Source organism: Toxorhynchites rutilus, chromosome 2 (assembly GCF_029784135.1).
Source record: "Toxorhynchites rutilus septentrionalis strain SRP chromosome 2, ASM2978413v1, whole genome shotgun sequence".
Taxonomy (NCBI): domain Eukaryota; kingdom Metazoa; phylum Arthropoda; class Insecta; order Diptera; family Culicidae; genus Toxorhynchites; species Toxorhynchites rutilus.
Genome location: NC_073745.1, coordinates 152,494,200 through 152,521,531, shown reverse-complemented (window position 1 = coordinate 152,521,531; position 27,332 = coordinate 152,494,200). Strand labels below are relative to the sequence as shown.

Below are 27,332 nucleotides of genomic sequence, written 5' to 3'. Positions count from 1 at the left end.
CTAATGAACTCTAAGTACTAAGTTTAGAAATTCATATTCTGTGTTTTATCCCATTAGTTTCGGAAGGTATTTGCCGGAAATATTTCACAATTGTCAATTGAGGGGCGTAGAATGAAAGGGGGGTAAGTGACTTGATCGTTTTCTCATCATCAACTTTTTATTTAGTTAATAACTCAACTGCAAAAACTTTCCAATTTAAGTTTGCTATAGAATCCGATAGATGAGGTTCTGACCTATTTTCCACGTTGGTAAATACAGCTGGGAATGTATTTGCAGCTAAGTTATGACCCAAAGAGAGAGTCGATGTAGAGAAATCGATCAAATCACTTACACCCCTTTCATTCTAAGCCCCTCAATTGTCAACTGTCAACTTTAATCGGATGTAGTTTGGTTTTTTAAATCAACGATGCAATTTTGATTAAATGCAGATTTGATTTGTGACAGGTCATTTGTCAACATGATTTTGAAATATGGCTTCGGATATGAGCCATAAGTGTAAAATCGATGGCGTTTTTGATCCATCAAAAATGAACGGGTACGGTAATATAATCTACCTAATCAAAATTGATTAGAAGATATATCACGGTGAGACGGTATCTCAGTCTCTGTGGCTGATGAAGTCAAATGCTGATGAAAACAAAAATTGCCGGCGAAAAGTAAACTCCAAGGTTCTGTATTAGAAAACGCTTAGGAAAATGTTATATAGTTCAGTACATTTAAATCGCAAAAATGTGGGCTCAATGCTCTGCCGTATATGATGCGTTCGATGGATTTGGGACGTAACCTGTGACTCCAATGCCACAAAGAAATTTCTTGAAATATGAACGCGACGAGAAAATGAAGAACAGAAATAATAAGAACATTTTCTCGCGCCTTATTCATTATTTTGTACATCGACCATTTGTTTTTGCCTTCAAAATATATACACACTTACCTAATAGTGCACTTTTCTAAACCACACAAAACTCTGCAGTTAGCAGCCCTCCATTCACAGTTCATCGGCACAAATTGAATATACTGCTACAATGCAATGTTGGAAAATGGAAAACCAAGGCTGAACCGTTCAGTATAGCACAAGACCACTGAACTGAAAGGGAGAGAAATGCAGACTCAGAGGCTCAGGCTCTATTATTGAACACAATATAACAACACGATTGAGAAGTGAAGTGAAAAATGGAGAAGCTTAAGTGTTTTTGAAGCGCCACTCAACATCATAAGCATTGCAGAATCTTCGACCAGCAGCCGGGGCTTGAAATGCTTGCTGCATTCGAACCGACGGACTGACGATGTGGGGGTACTTTTAGAAACGAATTGGAGAAATCACAAACATTTTCGATTAGCCGTGAAGCAAACAAATGCACAAAAGAGCACTGTGCAAGTGCAGCTTACGAAATGGACTGAGTGGCTCTGTATGCTTTGAAATCTTCACGCCCTGTGAGTGATTTGCACAGTGTGAGCATTGGATGTTGGTGGTGAACCGGCTTCTATGTGATAAAAAGACCAACTGAGAATTGTCGAAACTATAATTGCAAAAAACAGAATACTGTACAATATTTTTTAAAGCATGCTGTTTCTCTGCTGATGACACATCAGATGTGGGTAGTGCTCCCAATAATAAGGCGTTTCGTGGGTATTTAACACCTTTCCTCACTTTCACGGAGCGCAAGATGCAGCTTATCATACTAGAGTAATATATCATGTTTGCCACCGCTAATCAGCGAGAGCCAAGGGAGAAGAACGAGTTAAGCTACAAATAAAATTGCAACTCGGACATGTATTTGCCATATGAAAGTGTTACCATGTGAGGGTAAGTGGTTATCTTACGTCAGTGATTCGACATTGTCGCACAGCACCAGCACTTTAGCCTAATTCCTGCAACGGTGCAAAAAGTGATTACTTCAACAGCCTTACCGGCAGGTAATTATACAAACAAGAGTCAGACGAACGTCACAGTCAGTCACTCGTCACTCGGCGGCTTTGTTGATATGATTTGGAAACTATCGCAACCGTTAACACCGTCACGGTGGATGCCATAAAATTAACAAATTTCGGGAGAAAGTGAAAGCATATTAATTTTTTCCGAATCATATCTGAAAATACGCAAAACGGGTGTCGTTTTTCTACCCTGCCGACGGTGGACGATTATATCACAGTTGTTTTTTTTCTGGCTGCAACCGAGGTAACAGCGCGCAATCGACTAAACTTGGGATGTATAATGGGCGAAGCTTGCGTTGGATAATGAGGACGAATTATAGATAATCACCGTTGGTTCATTAACGGTACAGTTTTTATTCACCAAATCGATTTCAAATTTACGGTTTGAAGAGGTTACCCAACTTGAAGTGAAAGGTGATTAGGGACATTTGACTGTTACCCACTATTTCGGCAGAATTCGAAGAAGGATTATCACATCCGGAAAAGGGAAACGCTCGAATACGTACAGATAGAAGAAAATTGATTTGATTCACATGCAATCCCAATTATTAGTTTCCAAATTGTTTTGACGTAGAACTACGTCTTTCATTAAGGGTGCAAACTCAGAAAATATGTGGAAGGATCGTACGAAACAAAATAACGAGTGATTTAATCTGCGTGTATGTATGATTTTATTTCCGAGTCATTCCGAGAGCCAAATGAGAGAATGCAAAATTTTCTGAGAATAGATGAGCAGAATCGAGACAGTATTTTTTCGTTCAAATCAAGAATGAACCTTGCGAAGATGATAGGTGAATGTTTTCTGTCTCAAATGAAGTGAGGCATAAGCGGGAATAGAAGGGTGAGTTTTATCTGTAAATGAGTGTTGTTGAACGAGTTTCGATGTGATTTTGCCCATACCTGGTTGTATCCACTATTGAAAACTAAGGAAACATGATTCGTTTCGCATTCGGACTGTACAAACCATGATCTGTACAAACTGCGAGCTACAATGAATTCACTCCCTTCCTAACAAAATAATATTCTCTTGATAACTCTGAATTGACCCAAATGAGGTACATATTGAGGTAGAGTAGTAGGGAAAGTATATTAGGATTGGTAAACAAAATATGGCGTAGTAATTATTTGCATTCCGTATGAAGTGTATATGGAAGAATTAAAACAATGTTAAAAGTATTCATGGTTTCATGCCCAGTTATATGGGAACTAAAAAACTGTTTCCAATCAATGTAACACATACTGAATATTGCGGATACGTTTCAGAGTGTAAAATTATCTTAGAGAAACATTTCGAGTTCAAATCAATAAAATAATATTTATATAATCGAACCAAGTAATATCAAAATTTGATAACAATCCTCGATTCCCCTTCTGCTGATATGTTTCCCTTATTTGTTGAGTAAATATTCAGATCAAAACATGGATCATGAAAACAGCTAAATTCAGAATACAAATTAGAGCTGCAGATTTTTGGCATAACGATCAAAAGATCCGGTGACACATTGGCTTTTCCACTTCTAGGAGAATTCCATGATCTTCCACATTCGACAATATCGGTTGAACCATTTTTCTCTCAAATCAATCGATGATTAAAAAAGTAGACTATGAACGGAAACAATGAAAGGAATGTTAGCCTCTAAAAATTATGTAGAGCCTATCAAGCAACCGGTCGCATCCTGTGTTGCCACATTTTCATCTGTACCAGAGGGGTTGAGAATCTTTCTCATTTGTACTTTTTTCCAAAAATCTGTACCATCGAAAATAATCTATTTTATTAGCATGAAAAAATATTACTCCCGTATTTTATTTATTTCTCATTAGGGTGCCCATTTTAATTTTGGAGTGGTACGAAAAATCAGCTTTTCCGATTTTCTCCAAAAATGAATTATTTTCAAAAACTCATAATTACTGGACCGATTCAAATGATCAGTATATCAAATTAAAGCTAATTAGGTAGTCTTTCACGAGCAAAATATTATACTCGCAAAAAAATTATTTGTATTTGTGTTTTCTTCAAAGCTGAGCTTTTTTACATAACATATGAACAAATCAAAGAGATTTTTTTTTGTTTTTTAAGTAATGATTTTTCAGAGTTAACCGGTGGTCCGAAAAATCATTTTTCCCCTATTATCTAAAAATGATTTTTTTCAAAAATTCATAACAGTTGAACTACTGGACTGATTTAGATGACCTACATATTAAAATGAAGCCAACCTTCATTGAAAAAATATCACATTTGCGGGAAGGTTCGATTTCAGTCGCATAGCTCTAGTCTATTCACATAGGAATATTGAACAAAGACTTCAAACATGTTGAATTTGAAAAATAATAACTCAAGAACGAAAAATAACACCTCTCTGATTTTCGCATATATTATGTAAAAAAAACTCAGCTTTGTACGAAAAATATAAAAAATATAGCGCTCTTTAGTCCAAAGCCACGTAGACAGTAAAAAACAAATACAATCAATAATCACAAAAACTAAATACAATTTTTTGCGAGTGTAACATTTATCCGAGAAAGACTACAGAACTGACTTTAATTTCTTATGTCGATCTCCTGAATCGATTTAGTAGTTCAAATGATATGATTTATTGAAAATATCATTTTTGGAAAAAAATTGAAAAATTTGATTTTTCGAAAATAGAAATAGGCACCCTAATAAAAATCATCCGTTCATCAATTCAGTGCCTTCGACCAGCGCGATATATTGACTGTTGCTCTAATTCACCTGTATCAATCCGACAATACATTTCTCCGCTGTTGCTCATCTTCTCATTGTGGAATCCGAAAATACCAACAAGCAGCTGCACATATCATATCATCATCAGTTGCTTCGCACCGCGGCAGATTTTCATCACCGCAATCGGGAGTTGAAGGGTAAACAAACCAAGCGTAAGTTAGTGTGTGTTCGTATTGCTCATAGCGAATCGCTCTATTTCCTTGTTCCGCTCAGTGATTTGTTGTTTTGTTTTGATCGCCGCCTGTCGTCGTACTCAAACGCCCTGGTGGTGGTTCCTAAATCGTTTTTCTTATCGCAGTGTTGCTAGTATGTTTTATATTCTGCGAAATGGAAATCTGTAACAGTTGTGCAATGAACATGACATCTGCCGAAGTTGCTTGCGCTGGCCTTTGTAAAGCAACTTTCCATTTCAAATGCGCCAGAATAACAGAAACATTGTACAAGGAAATCATTGGAAATCCCGCTGTATTCTGGATGTGCAAAGGATGTCGCGACATAATGGGGAACGCACGCTTTAAGAACACAATAACATCGATGAATTCTGTAACAGCGGAACTGAACAATATGCACAAAAAGGTTGTCGAAGAGTTGAAGACGGAGATAAAAGACAGCTTGATCGCCGAACTGCGACTGGAGATACAAGGAGGCTTCAATAAACTTTCTCCGGCGCTTTTATCACCCTTACCGCATCGTTTTCAATTTGGCAATCGATCATCGCCAAAGAGAGCCCGCGACGAAGACCTCGAACGACTCGAACGGCCAACGAAAATATTCCGTGGTACAGGTTCGATGGCAAACGGGGCATCTATTGCTGCCTCCGTAAGGACAGAGAGTAGACTTTGGATGTACCTGTCGAAAATTTCACCCGAAGTCTCGGATGCGGATGTCCAGAACCTCGCCAAGGAATGTTTGCAGACGGATGACGTAGTGATAAAATCACTTATCTCCAGGGGCCGACCGTTTAACACGTTAACGTTTGTGTCGTTTAAGGTGGGTATCAACCCAAACTTAAAAACCAAGGCAATGGACCCCTCTACTTGGCCGCAGGGGATCGAATTTCGCGAATTTGAGGACAATGTTTCCAACTCACGGCATTTTTGGAACCAGCGCCGATAGCCGACCCAGGAGCCTCAACGTCGACGTAACAACTCCGCCACCCCCAAACAGTACTGTTATCCAACTAGTGTCATCTACGCAGAGCTTGCACGTTGTTGATCAAATCATCTGCCCTTCCAATCTTGACACTGCGGCGACATTATTCTCAAATCATTTGACACTTTATTATCAAAATGTGCGAGGCATGCGTACAAAAACTAGCGAGTTCCGTAGGAAAACGACGAGTTGTGACTACGACATAATTGTTCTGACCGAGACGTGGTTGCGCCCAGACGTAGTAAACGCTGAGCTTGCATCAAACTACAGCATTTTTCGTTGTAACCGTAATGCTAACACAAGCACTCTACAACGCGGTGGTGGCGTTTTGGTCGCCGTTAAATCCGATATTCGGTGTTGTGCGTTTACGTTAACAAACTGTACTCATCTCGAACAAACGGTCGTTTCTATTAGTCTTCCCGGGACAACTATTTACGTCTGCGGAATTTATATTCGCCCGAGCTCTCGTCCTGATATTTATGAATCGCACGCAGCTGCTGTTCAAGAGATTTACGACCTGTCCTCCGCAAACGACGTCATTGTTGTACTTGGCGACTATAATCTCCCACATCTATCATGGTGTTCGACGACGACTGCAACAGTTACCTGCCAATCAACGCCTCTACCGAATCTGAAATTGCATTTGCAGAATCCATCCTCACATCCGGACTTCACCAAATCAACTCAGTTCGTAACGCAAACGGACGTCTTCTTGACCTGGCGTTTGTGAGTGAATCTACCTATGTAGAGCTCATTGATCCACCATCTTCGCTTTTAAAAATTGATCCTCACCATAACCCGTTTGTTCTCCGGCTCGAAATCGTGGCTGGAAATCAAAACCCTATCGGCGTAAGTGATGTTGATGATTTCGATTTTAAACGATGTGACTTCGTAGCGCTTAATGACCTGCTTGCGGCGGTTGACTGGGATGCTATACTCGGCGACGCATCCACAGACCAGACAGCTGCACTGTTCTATGAAAAGGTTTTTAACATACTCGACGATCAAGTTCCACGAAAACACAGGAGTTCCGCAATTCACTCAAAACTCCCTTGGTGGACACCAGAACTACGACACCTTCGTAATATCGTTCGGAAATCACGTAAACGTTTTTTCCGCGAAAGATCTTCGTGCAACAGGGATAGATTAAAACACCTTGAAACGATCTACAATGAATGTCAAGAAAACGCGTTTCGAAGTTACAACAACCGCACCGAATCAAACTTGAAACGTGATCCAGCATCTTTCTGGTCCTACATTAGGAACCTGAAAAATACTACTGAGGGAATTCAGGAATGACGCATGATGGAGCTACTGTGGACTCGCCCGAGAATATCACTGACTTTTTCGCGGACTTTTTTAGTAGCGTGCACAATCGTGACACTCCCAGTTTATCAGCGGCTGGTCGAAACATTCCATCGTTTGACATAAACCTTCCGCTATTAACTTTCGCCCCAAATGACGTAGCTGCAGTTTTGAAAAACCTTGACGCTTCCAAGGGTGCCGGTACAGACTGTCTACCTCCAGCATTTCTAAAGGAATGTGCAGATGCATTAAAAACTCCTATCAGCACAATCTTCAATCGTTCCCTGAGCGAGCGTAGGTTTCCAGAGGTGTGGAAGATGGCATCGATCACTCCAATTCACAAGTCTGGTAGTGTTCACGCCATTTGTAACTACCGAGGAATCTCGATATTATGCTGCATTGCTAAAGTTTTTGAAGAACTCGTCCACCGGAGTCTCTTTAATGCGGTTCGTTCGTTCATAACTGATGCTCAACATGGTTTTGTGAAGAAATGTTCAACCGTTTCAAATCTGATGAGTTACATGAGCGTTCTGTCGGAAACTGTAGAAAGTCGCAGTCAGGTAGATGCTATCTATTTTGATTTCTCGAAAGCTTTTGATAAAGTCCCCCACGAACTGGCTATCGCGAAACTCAAACATATTGGACTTCTTGAATGGATAACTGAGTGGCTCAGATCGTATCTAACCGATAGAAAAGCTTTCGTGAGAGTTGGAAGTGCTCGTTCCCGTACATATCTTATTTCATCCGGCGTCCCTCAAGGGAGCGTTCTTGGGCCCTTGATTTTCATTCTCTTCGTCAATGATCTCGCCAGCCGGCTGAGGTCTGGTAAGCTTTTCTACGCTGATGACCTAAAAATATTTAGGAAAATCTCTTCCATATTGGACTGCTATGCTCTACAAGCTGACGTGAATGAATTGGTTGCATGGTGTGCTGATAATGGCATGGAGTTGAACATCAGCAAGTGTAAGACAATCACATTTACAAGGCGCCAATCGTTTCTGTCCTATGACTACATAATCGGTTCTGCTGTTATCGATCGCGTTACCTCCATTCGAGATCTCGGGGTAATTCTCGACATAAAGTTTACCGAACACATCAACAACGTCATCGCAAAAGGATACGCTGTTCTAGGGTTTATCCGGCGGAACACGCAGTCCTTCCGTGACCCGTACACGCTGAAGGCTCTGTACAGCTCAATGGTTCGAAGTGTCCTTGAATACGCAGCATGCGTGTGGGCTCCTTACCATACAACGCACATCATCAGGATCGGAAAAGTGCAACGCTGTTTTATTCGCTACGCCTGAAGACAACTGTCATGGAATGATCCCGCTCATCTTCCTGATTACGAAAGTCGCTGCATGCTTATTGACATAGAAACGCTTTCGGCGAGGCGGAAGAAAATTCAACGTCTGTTCGTCTTCGATTTACTGTCCGGAAACATCGACAGTGCGGAGTTAATCAGCGAGATACGGTTTTACGCTCCCACCAGACAGCTCCGCGAAAGACAGCTATTGGCGATACGGCCGCATACAACGTCGTACGGGCAAAACTGTCCTTTGTCCAGCTGCTTCCGTGCGTTTAATGAAGTTCAATGTCACTTCGATTTTAATGTATCTAAATGTGTTTTTAAACGTAGAATTAGGAATATTAGGTAGTATTTAAGATTTGTCAGTCTGTGAGATGTTTTTTTAAATCTAAGACGAAGTGAAATAAAATTAAAAAAAATACGAATCTAGTATTTTACGAAAAAGAACAAAACTGAAAACTGAGATCTGTGAACCACTATATCGGTTTGATATGGAATGGCTGATATAAAGCGTTATCGCTTTTAGAAAGAACATCATCAATTGGTTTTATTTGTTGTTTGTATTTGTATTTGTAATACAACCAACTTTGTTGGTTGTATTTCTTCACTCGTTTTTGATATTTTTGTTATTCAATTGCACAGTTGATATTCTAACAAAAGATTTTTTCTAGTTTCTTTCAGGTACATAAAGCATACGGTATCAGATGTGAAAATACAGATTGGCGTATTCTTGCGGTGGATTAATATGCATGTAGGTTAACACGCTTGTCTCCAAAAGAATTGGTATGAAGATTACATCTACGTGGTTTGGCTTACAAGCTATGAGTCTGAGGACTTGTTCAAATTCGCATGTATTGAAACAATATTTCAGAATTAACTCTTCGATTGAAATTTTCGGTGGCCAATTGTTTTTTTAACAATTTCAATGAAAAATTTGCGAGTTTGTTTATGCTTGAGATGCATCAGGAACCTAAGGCAACCGTAGATATTACGATATACAAAGAGAAAAAAAATCGATCAAGAAAACGCTCCGCATCAGTGAATTATACTAAGAAACCTTATTCATTAGATGTTGCTATTTTTGACTTCTGAGCTGTTCTCACCTCCAAAGTGAATTATGCATGAAAAACAATTAAACGAATTTAAGAGAAAGGACAGTCGTGGAAATGTGCTCCCGTGGCCGAGTGGTTAGCGTCATAACTAACATGCCGGGTGTTCGGGTTCGATTCCCGTTCTGGTCGGGGGAATTTTTCGTCAAAGAAATTTCCTCCGACTTGCACTGTGATCACGCGTATTCTAGAGCTTGCCACTCAGAATGCATTCAAGGCGTGTTATTTGGCATAGAAATCTCGACTAAGTACTAATAAAAATGACGCAAGTAATACTACGTTGAGACGGTGAAGTTCCTCTAGGAACGTTAGTGCCATTGAAGAAGAAGAAGAAGATGAGGCAGTCGTGGAAGTGTGTTTCAACAGTCTTCCGGATTCTCATTTGATGCATCCAATAATAATTTTCAATTCCACTCGAGTGTAAATTCATACACTTAAAATAATATCAAATTTTGATAATATGTCATATATTCATTTTTTTTATAGATTGTAAAGTTTTTAGTTTACAATCCACTCTGTCCAACTTATAAAGACCACCCTGATTCTATATCGTTGCAACACAAACAGCTAGAATTTCAACAATATACATTCATACATTGTTGAATGCTTAGAATAAAATATATTTAACGTCAATTTCGTTCAAAAGAGTTGTTTGTTTATTTGTTGTGCTTAAATATGATTAAATATTTCAGCTGTCCAGTTTCTATAAGACCACTTCAAAATTCATAAGTATTATCAATGAAAAATTCAAAACGATCGGCTGATTTACATGTCAATAATTGGCAACCTTCCCATTTCGACTACTAACCTTGAAAATTGGTGTTGGAATACTATTTACCAAATTCTGCTGAACAGATTTCTCGATATTTTTCCATTTTCTCGGAAATTGCGACTTTGAGCTCTTCAATCGTAGTGTACCGTTTTCCCTCAGTGTAGATTCAGCGTACAAGAGTCCCCCCTAAGATTTTCAACAGGATTCAAGTCTGGAGAGCGAGCCGGCCAGTCCAAAAAAATAAGTTTTTGGTCCTTAATCCATTGCTTAGTTTACTTGCTGGTATGAATAGTAGCATTGTTTTGCTGGAATGTGAATTTTTGTGACGATATCTACGCAAAAACGGCAGGAGAGAAGATTCCAGAACATGTGTGTAATCCTTGAGTGATGTGAGAGCTATCTTGAGCTTTCCGGTTGCACAAAATCCCACCCAAACCATGCACGAGCCTCCACCAAAATTCGTGGTTGAAAAATACTGTTCCTTCTTCCGTAAATCACACCAGTACCCGTTGAAACCATGACGGCCATCCAAATTGAGCTTTTTTCGTCAATGAAGATAAACTATACATAGAAGAACTCTTCGTTATGGTATATAGCAAAATGTATTCTTTTGGAAACTTTCTTTGTCACAACATTCCATGTCCCACTATCGGTTCATGTGAGCTTTGGCAAAACACAGACGTCTTTCGATATGAGATGGTGTAAGATGAAGAGCTTTAACCTTTTAAACCCTCTTTATATGAGAATTTATTACCAAAATTTGACGAATTGTCACCCGAGTAGTTGAGAAGTTGAAATATTGCTTTATTTGCATAAGCGATTTTGCGGTATTCGAAGCTGTACTAACTATTTCTACTAACTTTTATCCCGATCAGAGAGCTTGTAGAACTTGTCTACATCTTAATCCTATTCAAAGTTATTGATGGTTAAAAGTCTTTCGAAGACAGTTTGCATGTAAAATTTGAAATATAAAAGTTAGAGCAAAAAAACATTTTTTTTCATGGTGACCCTAACGTAACTTAGAAAAAAAGCGCTATATCGGTTATTTCAAGAGATAGAGAAAAAATTGTTTCTACAAAGATGTCTCAAATAATTGGAGCTACAACATTGTCGAACTATGTTTACCTCTATGTATAAAGATAAGAAAGTCAGATTTTTTATTTCATCGACAATTTTGGTCACCATATTTTTGACAACATAAAAACGAGCGCTCTATCATGAGTAACAACTTTGTCTAAAGAATAACTGTCGAGCTCTAAATGCTAATTTCCACTTAAATGCATCTCCTGGACCATTGTGCATTGGTGTCATCATCAAACACCAAAAAGGCATAGCTTATTAAAGAAAAAAAAAGGGCCATTAAAGAGCCGAATGATCGAGAGATGTCTGACATCACCACGAATATCATCGCATAAAATCTCACAATCCACTATCGACCACCGAAAGTGAACATTCCATCTCTGGATGAACTTTGAGATTTAAAATAACATCACCATTTTGGTTTCACTTACCATTTTTGTGTGCACCATATTGCGAAAAAAAACGACAACATCCGTGGTATCTATCGTGAACTAATTTCAAATGCGCGTGTGTGTGTGTATGCGCTAATAAAACTCAACACGGAAGAGAAATTATCGAAACCTTTCAGGCCCGAGAGCAGAGAAAAATAAATAAAATCATATTAGACTTTCCTCCGGTCTGTGATTGGTCGGTCATCACTTGTCCGATTGCCTCCAAGAAAATAAAAACATAATGCCATGGCGCAGTTTGGAACGGAGAGGAAAAAAAACTTTTACTGTAATTGCTACACGAGGGGCACCATTTATCAGCCACACATCTTAGCTCTGCCGAACTAAACGAACGAAACTGGGTTAAGTTGAACCGTTTTCTCCTTCAAGCTGTTGTTGGTTTTTTTTTTCGGAAAGCTCCCCAATGAGCATCACATGAAGCGAGGCTAGCGCAAATACAGGCGGCTGCGCGGGCTGCGATGATTATGACCCACAGCATGCGGCGAGAGAAGTGTTCGCCACTAATCGCTTCAATCATCTTAGGCCGAGTCCATCTGTATGTGAATGTGGAATGGGATTTAGCGATGGTTCGAAAATTTGCCGCTTGCTAATTGCCGGAGGCTTAGCCTAGGTTACTCCAATACGTATGTAGAACTTAAGTGTTTTCTAAAGTTCAAGTGCAGACGCAAATGAAGTGTAACTGCTGGTTTCGACGGAATGGGAACGCATAATGCTAGATTTGGGCATTTAAAGTTCAATTTGCAAAAATGAATGCCATTTCCAGTAGCTTTTTGGAGCCATAACTACAGTTCACATAGACGTTGTAGAAGATGTATCGCAACGAAATGCCATTTGCAGCTGAGTGTCATCAATTATGATAGGAAGTTCTTGCAATACACAAATACAACAACTTTTTTGGAATGGCGTTTTCGAGCAGAGTATAATCTTACAGAAATAACCTTCAAATATATGTAGACAATTAAACAAAAAAGATCAGTTCTGAGAGTCACACAACCTTAACCGGAATGAGTTTTTCAAAAAAACAACAGTTCGATAGGATAATAATTACTCAAACAAAGTAAGTTTCTCCAAGTTTCATCAATCAATTTTCATTTGTCTAAGTTTTGCAACAGATCTCATCGATGACGAACTCCGAGGAACAAAGTTTCAATCAATTCACCACCACTGTATTCGCCAAGCCCGAAGTAAAATCAATTATGCTTCATCAGTTTGATTGATCAATGAAATGGTAAGCAAAATACAGAGCAATTTGTTCGACCTTGAACCCCCAGAGAAGGTCACTCCAAGTCTAAAAGTCGAACCGTTTACAGCAGGTAGTAATTAAGCGTTGAAATGTACCGGAAAGCGCAAAATTACGAATCGTGAAATGGATGGTACCATGAATCCATCTGATCCCATTTAGTGTGCCTTTGGAAAAGCACCGATGGAAGATGGATGAGGTTTCCAAAAACATTGTTGCTGTTTTGGGTATTTATGAGCAAATGTGCGCGGTTAACCAGAATTTTCGCATCCGCTCCGTTCCACCGTAATTTTGTCGTGCGGCTTTCGGGTGTGTGTAATACTCCGTTGTTAGCGTAGATTATGACCTTCATTAGAGATAAATGTGTACTCAGCTGTGTTGTTTATGGAGGGGTCTGCAGCGTAGTCAATGCAACAGGAACCTTCGTAAATGTTAAAATCTGCAAACTCTTGGTTTTGCAATGCGTTCTGCGTTGGGAGAATAGAAATACATTATTTTTGCGTGAAATCAATATACACCATTTTGTTGCAAAATTTGATGCCATTATAAAAATAGCTTCATAGTGCTTCTCTCACAAAAGTTCGTATTGGGGAAAAACTCTAGCAAATCGATTTTTATAATACTCGGACTCGATTATATACAAAGTCGATTAAATACTTACTCGATTATATATGATTCGATTATATACAATTTTGCACTCGATTATATACATTTAATTTTTTTTTATATTTCAAATGTAACTTATTTCAAGCAAAAGTGAAATATGTCAACGTTTAAGTGGAAGTTTTTTGGCTTTTATGACTACGGTGGAGTAAAAACTGTGATTTAGGGAAATTATAATTGAAAATCCACCAGGAATTGTTTAAAATGATATTGCAGCGAAATTTAAAAAAAGATAGATGTTGAGCGTCAAAGAACGAATTGAAGAGTGGTTAGAGATTTTAGGATAAAATTAAGAATAACATTTTAAAAATATTTTCATCTTTATTTATTTTTTTTATTGAAAAACCTAAATAATTTCCTACAATTCATTCTTTCACCAACCTTTTTTAGTTCTTATAGTTTTTAACTAAGATTAATTAAGATTCTTCGAAAAAAAGTTTCAAAATTTCAAAAAATTTCTCACACAAAATCTATCAGGCCTTAGTCAAAGAATGAATGTTTTCATTAAAAATAAATAAATTCTTGAAAAAAAATTGAAAATTAAAATACATTTTACTCGAAAACATGTTTTTTTCTGGTGTTTCACAGGGAAAAAGTTTCTCGAAAAACAGCTTTTTCATGTTTTTCTTTGAAAAATTACTATTAATGTTTACCTTTTTCTATTTAGAAACATGTGAAAAATATGTCAAACGCGAGAATTTACACACAAAAATGTTACGTAGGAAACATTATTTTTTCAGAAGTCTCTATACAAAAATGCCTTATAATCAAGAAACTATAAAAGATAGAATGTTGATGTCTTCGATGAAATATCACACATTGGAGTCGCTTTTTACGCGAGGAATACGTGCCGTGTATAAAAAAAACCACGTAAATTTCAAATTCCGTTGAATTATTAGTTTACAATGCAACGCATATTCTAACAATTGATTTACTGATTTCTTTTTTTGCATGCTACAATCATGATATCTGTTTCACCTTTTATTTCTCTGTTACTAATCAGTGACACAATACAAACTTGTTTCGTGAAAAGTTACATCAATTAGCATATCAAATCTGTTTACACTGGAGTCACTTCTTATGCGATTGATACGTGTCACGTAAAAAAAAAGCGTAAATTTGGAAATTTACGTAAACAAACAGTTTACACAGTTTACTTTACACAAAATTAGGATTAATTGTAATTTTTTCATAGAATTAATTGTAATTTTTTCATAGAATTTCTCCGTTAAAAGTGCCCATCTTCCGATGTATAGACGACTTGCTGGATATTGTAAGGGCTGCTCAAATAATCTTCCTTCTTTTCTTCTTCCCTGTAGCAGCAGGGGGATAGCGGTAAACGCTTGAACGAACGCGACGCACCAGTGCCCTCCGTTTGCACAAACAGGCTCTTGATGGTGACACCGTTCATCAGCACTTTCTTGGGGCTTATATACAGATTTGTGTGATTTCAATAGCCTTTTTTCAAAGCAATGTTTAAGCTATTGAAACAAGTGTTCGGCTCGATAGTTACCAAGCATATAACGCGTATACATTGTATCTTTCGAATGAAGTGGTTATCATACTATTTTGTTCAGTTGGTTTGGAGGTATTAACGCTCAAAATCTTGTTGGTCCGGCGTAACGCTCTCGTTTTCAAAACTTTGAATGTATACCCCAGTATAGAAATAAAGGACGTAGTCCTACGTGTTTGCTGATTTTTATTTTCATTCTTTCTGAATTTTGAAAATTATAATTGGCAAAATTATTGTTGGCAAGTATCATCGATACTAACAGTTGAATGCACAATTGCATAGATTTAGAAAAAAGCCATAAAGTGTAAACAGCAATTCCAAATGAAATCGTCCTAAAAATGCAGATTTTAAAAACTTGTATTTTTGATTCCAATGAAAGTGTGTATTCCGTTTGGGTTAGAGGAAATATGAGTTTTCCACAGCAATTGGGAATTTTTGACTCAAGCGTAACTTTTGAAAAGGGCGTATCGATTTTAGTAAGAGAAATCTTTGATAATTTATATCTCAAAATAAAAATTCAATTTGCAATATCCAAAATACATATTTTTTTATTTTTTTTAAATTTTTTTCATACCAAATAGAAGTCATGCAGAAAATTTAAAAAAATGGGCCCAAGATGGTAAAAATATTTTTGACGAACTTTGTGGAACATCGAATTTTCAGGAATTTTCGAAACTTCTAATTTTTGTATGTTAACAATCATTTTTAGCCACAAATTATGAATCCTGATGTGATTTAAAATAAAAAAGGTTATTACCAATCTCCTTCTAAATGTAACCATTCTCGAAATATTTTAAAAATATTTCTAATTTATTGTCTTTTTTATAGTAAATAATCCCTTTTAATATGTTTGTCGTGTTATACTGTCATGTTCATGAAATTTTATGAATTTGCTTATAATTTCCAACAACTTTTCCAAATACATCATCATGGTTCATTTTTTGACTCAAGCGTAACTTTTGAAAAGGGCGTATCGATTTGAGTAAGAGAAATCTTTGATAATTTAAATCTCAAAAAATATGAGTCGTACCGAAATAGTGTGTTAGAAAGAGTTATAGAGTATTGTTGGCTTAATTTGAGAAAAATATACACTGAGAAGAAAAATTAGTACTCTTTTTTTATTTACAAAATAAAATTTTAATTTGCGATATCAAAAAATATGTATTTTTTTTATATTTTTTTATATTTTTTATATAAGATAGAAGTCATGTAGAAAATTTAAAAAATGGGCCTGTTACCGCGATCACCTTTCGGATTTTGGGAATCAGTGCTTTTGATTTGGAGATTGGAACGAAACAACTTTATTCTCCTTCGAGTATAATGTAACGATATTCGGAGTGATGAAAACTGTTGTATATTTGACCTTCCAATGTAGACTAAGACCGATTTGCCTATTCCTATCGGTTTTATATCGCAAAGCGGGTGGGTAACACAATAGAAAAATGTTCGTGAGCCTTTGATAAAGATCGGTAGATCACAACCGGATGCTGCGATGGGCTGAGAAGAATGATACGTTAGAAAGAGTATGCTATCTAGACCTATTCGAGTAGTCTGGCTCGTCCATTAACTACGCGTTGCGTGAACAGGGCCCAAGATGGTAAAACGAACTTTGTGGAACATCGAATTTTTAGGAATTTTTGAAACTTCGAGTTTTTGTATGTTAGCAGTCATTTTTAATCACAAATTATGACTTCTGATGTTATTTTAAAAAAAAAGGTTATTGTCAATCTCCTTCTGAATGTAGCCATTCTCGAGATATTTAGAAAAATATTTGTAATTTATTGTCTTTTTAATAGTAAATAGGCCCTTTAAATATGTTTGTCGTGTTATGTTCCTGAGATTTTATGAATTCGCTTATAATTTCCAACAACTTTCCCAAATACATTGTTATGGTAAAGACATATGTTTAGGAGTTACGTTACGAAACATTCGAAGACATGTGGGTTTATACAAATCGTAGCGAAACTAAAAAATCTAGTGAGTGATCTTCTCCTCTAGTAGTGATCTTCTCCTATCTTACAGTTGAAACGAAATAATAAATATACCAAAACCATATAGCGCCGCAAACAACCAATCCCTCGCGATGAAATGCAGTTCAAAAGCGTCATCCATCCGTAACATCAATGTACTGATGAATGAGTAAGACGTTATTTATCATATCTGTACATACGAAGAAACAAAAAAACAAACTCGTTGAAACAATATAGCTGCACTCGAGCCGCACATTCGCTGGATGAGACACCCACCATCGATCGTCCAGGGGGAGGCATGATTGTGCATGTGCGCACGGAAAGGCGCTCCAGGTATGCCTAACAGCTGGACGGTGACCGAGAAAATTCTTTCTGAAGCACGCAATTTACACTTGAATATTTTCGCTCCGTCGGTGCAGGGAATATTTTCAAAACGGTAAGGCGCTCACAATGAACCTTAAGGGGGTATTATAGTGTAGAGACACGAGTTTCAGACGTTTGTTGGTCAAAATAAAACGAATCATATTTTTAATTTCCATTATACCATTATTTGTACATCTATCTTTTAACAAAGTTAAAATAAAAGTTGTGCCATGGCGTACACGATTCCAGCCCTTATCTGAAACAAAAAAAAAATCGAACAGATTCTGAATCAGTATAGATGTCGCTATCGACATAAATCGGTTCAGTAGAATATGAGATATCGTGTACGTCAGTTCGAAAAAGCTAGTTTCGAGAAAAATGCGTTTGAAGTTTGTTGTTATGGCCGTACCAGGTTAGATGCCGCTTCACTAAAATGGCTCTAACTCGGTAAATAATAAGATTATCGATAAGTCCTTTCTAGAGTATATTTTTGAATGTCTAAACTACAGAAATAAGAAGGAAAAAAACTCACATTTCTAGACTAGAATACTATGCCTTAATGGAAAATCGTAGAACCGATTCAGACAATGCGATTCAAAGAATTATTTCCGCATGTGTGAATGCAGAACTGTGAGTGGTACTATGGTATGAAGAGATTTAAACTTACGCTATTAAGAAAACTCAATGTCACTCATTTTCACCATTTCTATTCTCGTTTTTACTTACTTACATGAGTATTTTCAAAATAATTAATTTTGAAATTACCCTATTTTTTAGGTTATAGAAACATACATATAGAGGCTAATGGATGGTATTCATCCGTGTTCAGTAAGTTTTACTACTTACACTAATTGGTTCCTCTTCGGCTCCTAAATTTCATTCTCCCGAAATATACCACCACAAACAATAAATGCACCATCTATGCTTTATTCCACCGGCATACAGAAGAGGCTCTATAGGGAATAAGTCCATCCTCTCTACGCCTCCTCAACCTCCCATTAGTGTTGAATATTTCAACAGACTACAAACGTGACTTGCTCTGAATATCACTTTCATAACGTGCAGACACCGACGAGCAACAGTTTACGGAGAAAGCGTCGATAAGCTTCCGCCGCCGCTGTTGCGGTTCCTATTTTGTTAGACACAATGGGCTAGGGTCGGGTTGAGAGGTTGAGCGACAAGATTTGTATGTCCTGAGCAGGTTCGCGCCTCATGGTGCTTCATTTTGTTTGTGCTCTCGGTACACTAGCAACTGAGCAGGACTTACCCTGACCTCACGGTCCAGCCATAATTTGTCGTTTCATTTCCTAAAATGTAACATGGCTGGGTTCAATTTGGTGGCTTCATCACGTTCGTATGCGTAGGAGAGTTCGTCGACATGCTGATCGTAATTATGGGTAATAGTTCTGCGTTTTTGGGAGAATTGGAAATTAAGATCATACAAATAGAACAATTGGCGATGAACTGTTCTCCTGTAACTTTAACAACGCCTTCGTTTTTTCACAACCAGTGGTTCGTGTAAAATCTTAAATACACTGAATTCTTTTTTACGCGAGTTTACCCGTGATTTTTTTACGCGATTTTTTGTGCGCATGCATCAATCGCGTAAAAAAATAATTCAGTGTACTCAAACATGTGGTATACCTGTGACATATTTGCGATTCACATGTTCTGAAAACTTTTTTCTATTTGAAAACAAGTCAGGAACATGTTTACAAACAAAAATTTTACGTATAAAATAATTGTTTTTCCAGAAGTCACTCAAAACTCAAAACTCACTCAAAAATGCCATATGTTTCTACAATAGAAAGTTGATGTCATTGACAAAAGCCATTTTTTGAAATATTGTCATGAACTTGGTTATTAATATATTTTTTAGTATTTAAAGAAAAATACGTTTTAGAGAAAAAAAATTTCCCAAAAAATTTTCTCAGTGTTCTTAAAAAATATTATAATATCTTAAAGAAAATTGTATGATGAGATGAGAACTTTTTTATGTTCACGCATGAACGCATTCACTCTTTGGCCAAAATTTCATAAGTCTTATAGTTTTTGAACTAGAATTTTCTGTAAACATCCGGAATAAAAACATAGGCCCTTTCCAAAAATCGTCATGTTATTGTTTTTTTTTAAATTTCAAGTATGCAAACTTGATTGGCTAGAATGGCCAATGTTTGTACATCCACAATATTTCTCTTTGTCTGTAACGAAAAAAGAGAACATTCATGTTCATGGTTCATGTCATAACCAGGTTCAGGCTTACCTCCATCGACCGCTCCCGTCGATACGTTTGGTCTCTTCAATTGCTTGCCGTTCTTTCTGGGGCAAACATAAACAAAGTTTGTTGACGGAATTTGAAAGAAAAAAAATCACTCTATATAATATGTGATTTTCAAAGATATGTTATTTTTTGTATTTGAGTAAATTAAAATTAAAACCCCATCAATAAGAGCAGGATTAACCCATTAACGACCAAGCTGTAAACATTATTTTTTTGACGAAAGCCATTGTTGTATTTTCGATTATTAACGCTAAAGGAACTCCAATGTTCAAGAATTATTTTTTTCCCATCTTCCATTTTCCGGGAAATGACTGTTCGAAAAATCGAACATTGGCCAAAATCCGCACTTTTTTTTTGCAAGTACAAACATACTGCGAACTAAAAGTCACTTCAATTAGCAAATATACGGTATTCATAAATGCATCAATTTTGGATTCCCGGAAGAACAAGAACAGGAGAATGGAGGGCTCTAAGTATAAATCCAAATTAATCCACCTAAGGTGAGATGTGGCATTTCTTCTTTCATGTAATTTTAACTTATTACTGACAGGCTTTTTCGTTCAAACGAAAGCATATGCTGTTATTTTTATTGTTAACTGTGGAGAAATGTCAATGCTTAAAAACTAGTCCCTCCAATTATCCATTTCCCGAAAAAATCGAACAATTTCCAAAACCTGCAAAGTACCAGAGTACTGTTAAAAAACAATGGCATAGAGGGTTGGGTGACAATTATTCGGTCCAGCGGAAGAATATTCACACAAACAATCTCATTAGAATCCTCGTTACACGTACTGATCATTTCCTCCAGCTCCCCCACAAAAGACATTCTACGGGCCGCCATCACCTAAGGTTGTTACGGACAGAAAATCATACAGATTTTCAATAATATTTGCTAAATTAATCGATATTTGCAAACATTCCCAACTGAAATTGCAAGAATAAATGAAAATTCGTTCGTCTTCTAAAGCAAACAAATCAAAATGCGCAGTGGAGGTTAGATGTGTTGATGTTGATTCAGCAGAAAAAAAAATGTTCGTTATGGCCAACGTTCGATTTTTCGAACACTCAATTTCCCCGGCTGTTATTTTCCTGTATGCGGCTCAATCGAATGATTTTCGCTCTATATTACAATGTATGTCGATATAAGTGGTAGCTAATAAATTAAGCTATCTTTTGGTGCAAAAACATTACCATATGGTTCCTGTCCAAAGACATGAAAAATTATCAAAGTTGCTGTTCGATTTTTCGAACAGTTGGCCTAAAATGGGTTAAGATATTGGCGAATTCTGCATCGCAAAATGGTCTTGATAAGCTATAAAAGTCGTACCAAGACAGCCTTGATGTAGAATTCGAAATATTAAAGTTAGAGCAAAAAAACCCGCTTTTTCATGGTCACCCTATTGCAACTTCGGAAAAGCGCTAAATCTATTATATTAAAGGATATCCCAATATATCCTAATCCTACTAAAAGTTATTGATGGGTTTTCACCCAAAAACTCATGATTTCAATTTTAATTCACTCAAACACGAAAAATAACATAGTTTTGAAAATCACACATTATGTAGAGTGAACTCTGCTCTTTGAAATGCCGCCAATAAACTTTGTTTATGTTTGCCCCAGAAAGAATGGCGAGCGATTGAAGAGAGCGTAGTTTTTTGGGAATAAATATCAAAAACTTAACTATAAATAACTGAGTGAAGTTGAGATATTGACAAGTTCTGCGTCAAAAAATGTTTGTATCAGTATGTTCTAAAAGTCTTCCAAAGACAGTTTGTATACAGAATTTGAAATATACAAGTTAGAGAAAAAAACAGTTTTTTTAATGGTGACCCTAACGCAACTTAGAAAAAAAGGCGCTATATCGGTTATTTCAAGAGATAGAGAAAAACTTTGTTCTACAAAGATGACTCGAATAACTGGGACTACAACATTGTCGAACTATGTTTACCTCTATCTCTAGAGATAAGAAAGTTAGATTTTTCATTTCATTGAAAATGTTGGTCACCCTATTTTCGGCAACATGAAAATGAGCGCTCTATCATATGTAAAAACTTTTTCGAAGACAGTTTTTGCCTAGAGAATAACTATCGAGCTCTAAATGCTAATTTCCACTTAAATGCATCTCCTGGACCATTGTGAAATGGTGATCACACAGCATAGTTCAGTCTTCAATACTAAACGTTTCATAGAACATTTCAATGATTGCTCCTCTAATTTACTCCAAACTTTGAAAAAAACGGCTGAACGTATCAATATGAAACGTTCACAGATGTTTGGGGAATACACTAAGCTAAAAATTTGTCTGCAAAAATTAGAATTTACTGTGATATTTGCAGAATTACTGTGGATTTTGTAAAGTACTATAAAATCCTGTTTTTGACACTTTTTTGAAATCGATGCAAAAAATTTAAATGATTTTTTTTGTCAAGTAACAAATTATCCTTAGACAGAATTTATTGGAGTTTTCAAAACTGCCTTTCGATTTACGGCGTGATGGTTGTTTATTGAATTATTCATTACTAGCTGACCCGGCAAACTTCGTCCCGCCAATAATTGGTTTTTTGTTATCAATACCTTCAAACATTCACGTTTTCTTACTATGAGCAAGTTCATGGGTCCAATCGCAGAACTGTTCATTGATTGATTTTCTATTCGTCTCCGTTGAATTTACTTTTTACTATAAAATTCCCAGTATTTATAACAAAACTCATCATTATAATATCAGATTGTTTTCAGACACAATTCTCGTTCAAGATTTTTCAACCATTTGTAAATAACATATTTCTCCGTTACATGGGATAAATGTTTTATACAGAAAATATGATAGAATAAAGACAGCCCTAAATCGGACAATTCCTTCCTCGAGTTCTGCTCTTATCAACACATCTGGCGATCCTTTTTTATATGTAGATAGAAGAAGATATAGGAGTGCGTTTCATTACATTAAAATCCATTTCCAATTTCGAACAAAGATCAATTTCGCTAGCGCAAACATCAAATGGACTAACAGCACTTGTCACTATGTAATTGTGGAACATATGGGAATTTAATTTTCGGAATTCTCCCTTTTTCCTTCAAAGTTTTCCGGAAATTTACAATTGTAATGTTTGGTTGGAATATTTTTGGTTGAAATATGTGTAATATTTTTATGGGAACCCCTCTCCATTCCAGAGGAGGGAGGGGTGCCATACCATTATAGAAACATACCTCATACCCAAAAACCCTCACATCTCAAATTGTGCTTGATTAGCTTTCGAGTTATGCAGAAATTTGTGTTTCATTTGTATGACAGAAATTTGTATGATAAGGTTAATTGGATTTGCTGTTGAGTTGGTTAACAAAAAATTGTGTTAGTTCAGAATATTCTTGAAAAAAAAAACAAAGAAAAATCGTTTTTTCCTTTCTTCCCCATATTGTTGCTCACTGAACCTACACACACCAAGATAAAAATATGTACGTAAAATATTCTAATACCTGAAAGTTATAGTTTCAAAATGGTGCGCACCCATCGATATGCGTTGATTTTTCACGAAGTTACAGCATATCGAAAATCACTTAAAATTTCCGACTTCGCACTCTATTCCTCTAATTTTTTGTCGAGTGCATTTTGTGATTCTGGATACACCCCTTTAAAAAAATAGTCTTCATTAAAACAGGGCATCTGATAATGAAAATTGTGAATTTATGTAGCTGTACCATATGTACATCATCGAGATAAGTTTTTGATATTGAATTCAATATTTTTATAATTTGTCGATGGTTTATTTCAAAAGTCATTTTTCTTACATAATCCATTGATTTTCCAACAACTTTGCCGTTCATAAGACCGTTGATTTCATAAGACATCTGAACTTCAAACTCTAATTTGTTGAAAAACGGTCAAAGATTCTTTTTTAAATAAAATAGTTGCAATTCAAATTTGTCCTCTTCTTGAATGCAGTGTTTGCACTGAGATTTTTTACTTCCGTCATTTCTTATTAGTAGAGTAGACGTGTCTAAAACGCGCCTGCCGGGCAATTTGACCCGCCTGATTTTCTCGTAAACCAGCAAGAATAGAAATGTAATGGATATAGGCAATCGTGCTAGTCAATGATAGAATTTTACCATGCAAGTTTTACATTTGTAACATGCTTTAAAAAAAATAAGAAAAATTATTTTCTTTGGAAGCAATTTTCGATTTAATTTTCTACATCATTTCTATAAGGTTTTTGTTGCTCGAAACCGATTCAGAGGTCACATTTATTGAGTCGAGTTCTCAGTGAATATGTGAATATGGTGAAGAAAAAGAAAGGATTCTTTTCTTTCTTAATTTGATATTTTCCGAATTAGCTTACCATCGGGCAGTATGGCATACTCTCGATCGGGGCAATTTGCTCGCTTTCGGCCGTAAACATTCTCACGAGAAAAATATCTTGTATGTGAGGGATGCCAGATGATTTTTTCAAATACCTCTGCATGGCACGAATAAATGTCTTCAAATGTAATCATAATGAACAAAAATGAGCAAACCATCACGATATTTCTAAATCATGTTCGATAAATCACACAAACAATTGTTTTGACATACTTTGAAATGACCTCAGTATGTTTTTACAAAATTAAACATCTTGAAAACGAAAACATGTCTTCACATCTGGCATCTATATTATGTGCTCAGAGAATGCAGGAAAACAAGAGCGCGGACTGGATAATTAATGCACGAATACTGGGAGAACATGCTCACCGGAGGAATGGTTTCTTCTCTTCGCTGGTGGGCATGAAGGGAATAGATTGATTTCTCTGAGCTTTATAGTCTCTGAGAGAAACAACTCATGGGCATATTATACTTCTGCTGGGCCATTTAACACCGTATGATTGGAAATTTAGAATTTGGGCGCCTAACAAAATAAAATTCGTAGCACTTTTGTTATTCAGTATCTAAAATACAGAACGATTACAGATGACTGAGGGTTAACTAATCTACGTACTGACGTAGCTGTTACCTTAAATTTTAAGAGCACCGTCAAGATAAACCCATTCTCGCTTAGGGTTTGCGTATTACACACTTCTCCTATACTTAGTTGAGATTTCCTTTGCCAATTAACACATCTTAAATGTATTCTGAGTAGCAAGCTCTAGACCGGCCAGAATCGTGGTTTTTCAGTGTTTCTATGTGCTGCTACATAAATTGTAATATTGGTTTCGGAGGTCTTCGTTTCGGTAATTTCACTATTGATGGTTCTTTTTGTGACGAAAATCTCATTTCGGTTATCACAGCTGTGTATAGCTCCCCAAATTAGGTATTTCATTGGGAATCTGAAATTTTCTGCTTCCTGGAAGTCATTGATGCTCAGACGATCTATGTCCGAGCTAACAATTCGTACAATATTTTGCAGTAGTAAACTAATCATAATGGAAAGAAGAATCTGTGTATAGACCAAGTAATCGGAATTTGAAATTGACCACTTGTCAACGTTTAACTTGTCAACGAAATTGACCACTTGTCAACGTGAGCGGTTATTCGGACAATTCGACAGTTCAACAAGCTAAAACTATACAAAACAACACAACGCTTCTATAGCTGGAATAGTATTAAGATATTCAAATCGATTTCTTATACCCATGCTATTTGGTTTCAAGATTCAGCTTTTATTCGACACTTAACTTAACTTAACTGATGATTTCATTGTCCGGTTTATTTGGTGAAATATACCTAATTATTTAAGATAACATGAACGGTTCAGCTAGCTCTCGTCGGTTTATAATGAAAAATCCCCGAAATTAGATTCACAACTATATTTAGATATAGATTTTAGTGGGGAAAACATCAAGACAACTAGAATTTGGAAGAGCAATATAAATAATTTTCCAGGCAAGTACAAAGAAGAAATCACATAACTGAGAACAACCTTACTACACTAAATTTGCTTTTTCTGTCCACGTGGTATGTGGACAGCCCCTAAGCATTCACATGATGTAAAGCATACACTTTGAAAAGAAACTGTGTAATTTCTACCCAGAAGAGTGTAAGCCAATAAGTGTTGCAATAATAATAATTGAGTTCACCTTTTTTGTTTTAACCCCTTCACGTATAACGTCGAACCACACTCGTTGCGATTAGACTGTGCCAGAACGTACAAAATTGAACCTCACTCGTGGTCTATCGATGTGAAATGGATACATGCTTCAGGCGAGTGATGATGCGGGACTGCTACGATCGTAAGTAAGATGCACACACTCAACAGAGTATCGGGACGATTCAATGTGCTCGTGTTTGGGCCCTGTTGTTGGAACTTAAATCTTACGGCAAGGGGTTGAAATGACCAATGCAAACTTTGGTTCCACACTACTCTGGTACACGCAAGTAAAAAGAAGTTTTTTTGACGTGGAACTACGTCTTTCATTAAGGTAAGGGTGCCAAATCAGAAAACAGGTCACGTTTTTACGAAATAAAGTTAACGTCAATAACTATTTTTGCCGCGAACGGATTTTGGCGATTTACATACTAAACGAATCGGAAATTCCCTAAGATTTGTTTAATATGCTATACATTCGAATCACCTTATTTGTAAATGGTTAAAATTCATGAAAACTTTGAGCGTTTCAATTTTCCCATACATTTGTTCTGTCCGTTTGTGTGTTTTCCCGAACAGAGCTGTCAATAACGAGCAACGAAGGGAAAATCGTAGGATTTAAAGTCTCCGTGAACAAAGAAAAAGAAGAAGAATAAAGGGGAACACTTGCCTAGAGTATAAACAGTGGATCACGCTGAGGCAAACATTTATTCGGTATCGGACTGTTGAGGAATCTAGATCACTTTGCTTGGATCCCACCAGTGGTAATCCAACTTGGATATCGTCGTGTGGTGTTTTCAGATCATTTTTCGCGTTATTCGTATCGTGTGTTTTTCTTTCCGCGTCATAAATTAGACGCTTCGCGTAATGTGTAATGTGCCCTGCAACAAAACGAACGCATTGCCAGGAGCAATAAAATTTCGAGGCAAGCATCATCTAATGATGCACGCGATGTTGGTTCAGTGAAAAGCGCTCCCATTGAACAGAACCTTCGCGAGTGTAACACCGCATCGAACAACAGCGAAGTAGTGACTTCGGCGCGTCGGTCGAAAATGTGAACGCCGTTATCCAGGCAGCAACCAAAATTCCCCACGCTGATGGTGAAGGCTTTCGCTCTTGACAAACTCATCAGCGAATTCACATCGATGGGTTTTACAACAGAGTACAAACTATGTGGCATAATTCAGTCTTTTTTCCAAGCAGGGCTTCGTAGGTGCCTTTGACATTGCATCAATGCATTAAACTGACGTTATGGCGGAGCAGGTGTTAAGGTTGTGCGCCAAAAAAATATTTGGGGAATACCCGGTATCTTGAATGTCGTACTGGAATGTTTTAAGTTATTCAGGTTCGCGTGCCAGTCGCCTTCTACTAGGATTGCTTTTGCGCTAATCTTGATC

The 27,332-nt window shown here is 36.9% G+C and overlaps 1 protein-coding gene across 8 annotated transcripts in view; it reads left to right on the top strand.

The window, feature by feature from the left end:
* LOC129771839 (bromodomain-containing protein DDB_G0280777) overlaps nt 1-27,332 on the top strand; it is a 237,822-nt gene that overhangs the window by 27,475 nt on the left and 183,015 nt on the right. Inside the window, exon 1 of one of the 8 annotated variants that reach the window (XM_055775915.1) lies at nt 9,171-9,192. The exons of the other annotated variants lie outside the window; for them this stretch is intronic. The gene's annotated coding sequence lies outside the window, so the exon portion shown is untranslated. Of the gene's footprint in view, nt 1-9,170; nt 9,193-27,332 lie in introns of those variants that run through there. 8 annotated transcript variants of the gene reach the window in all.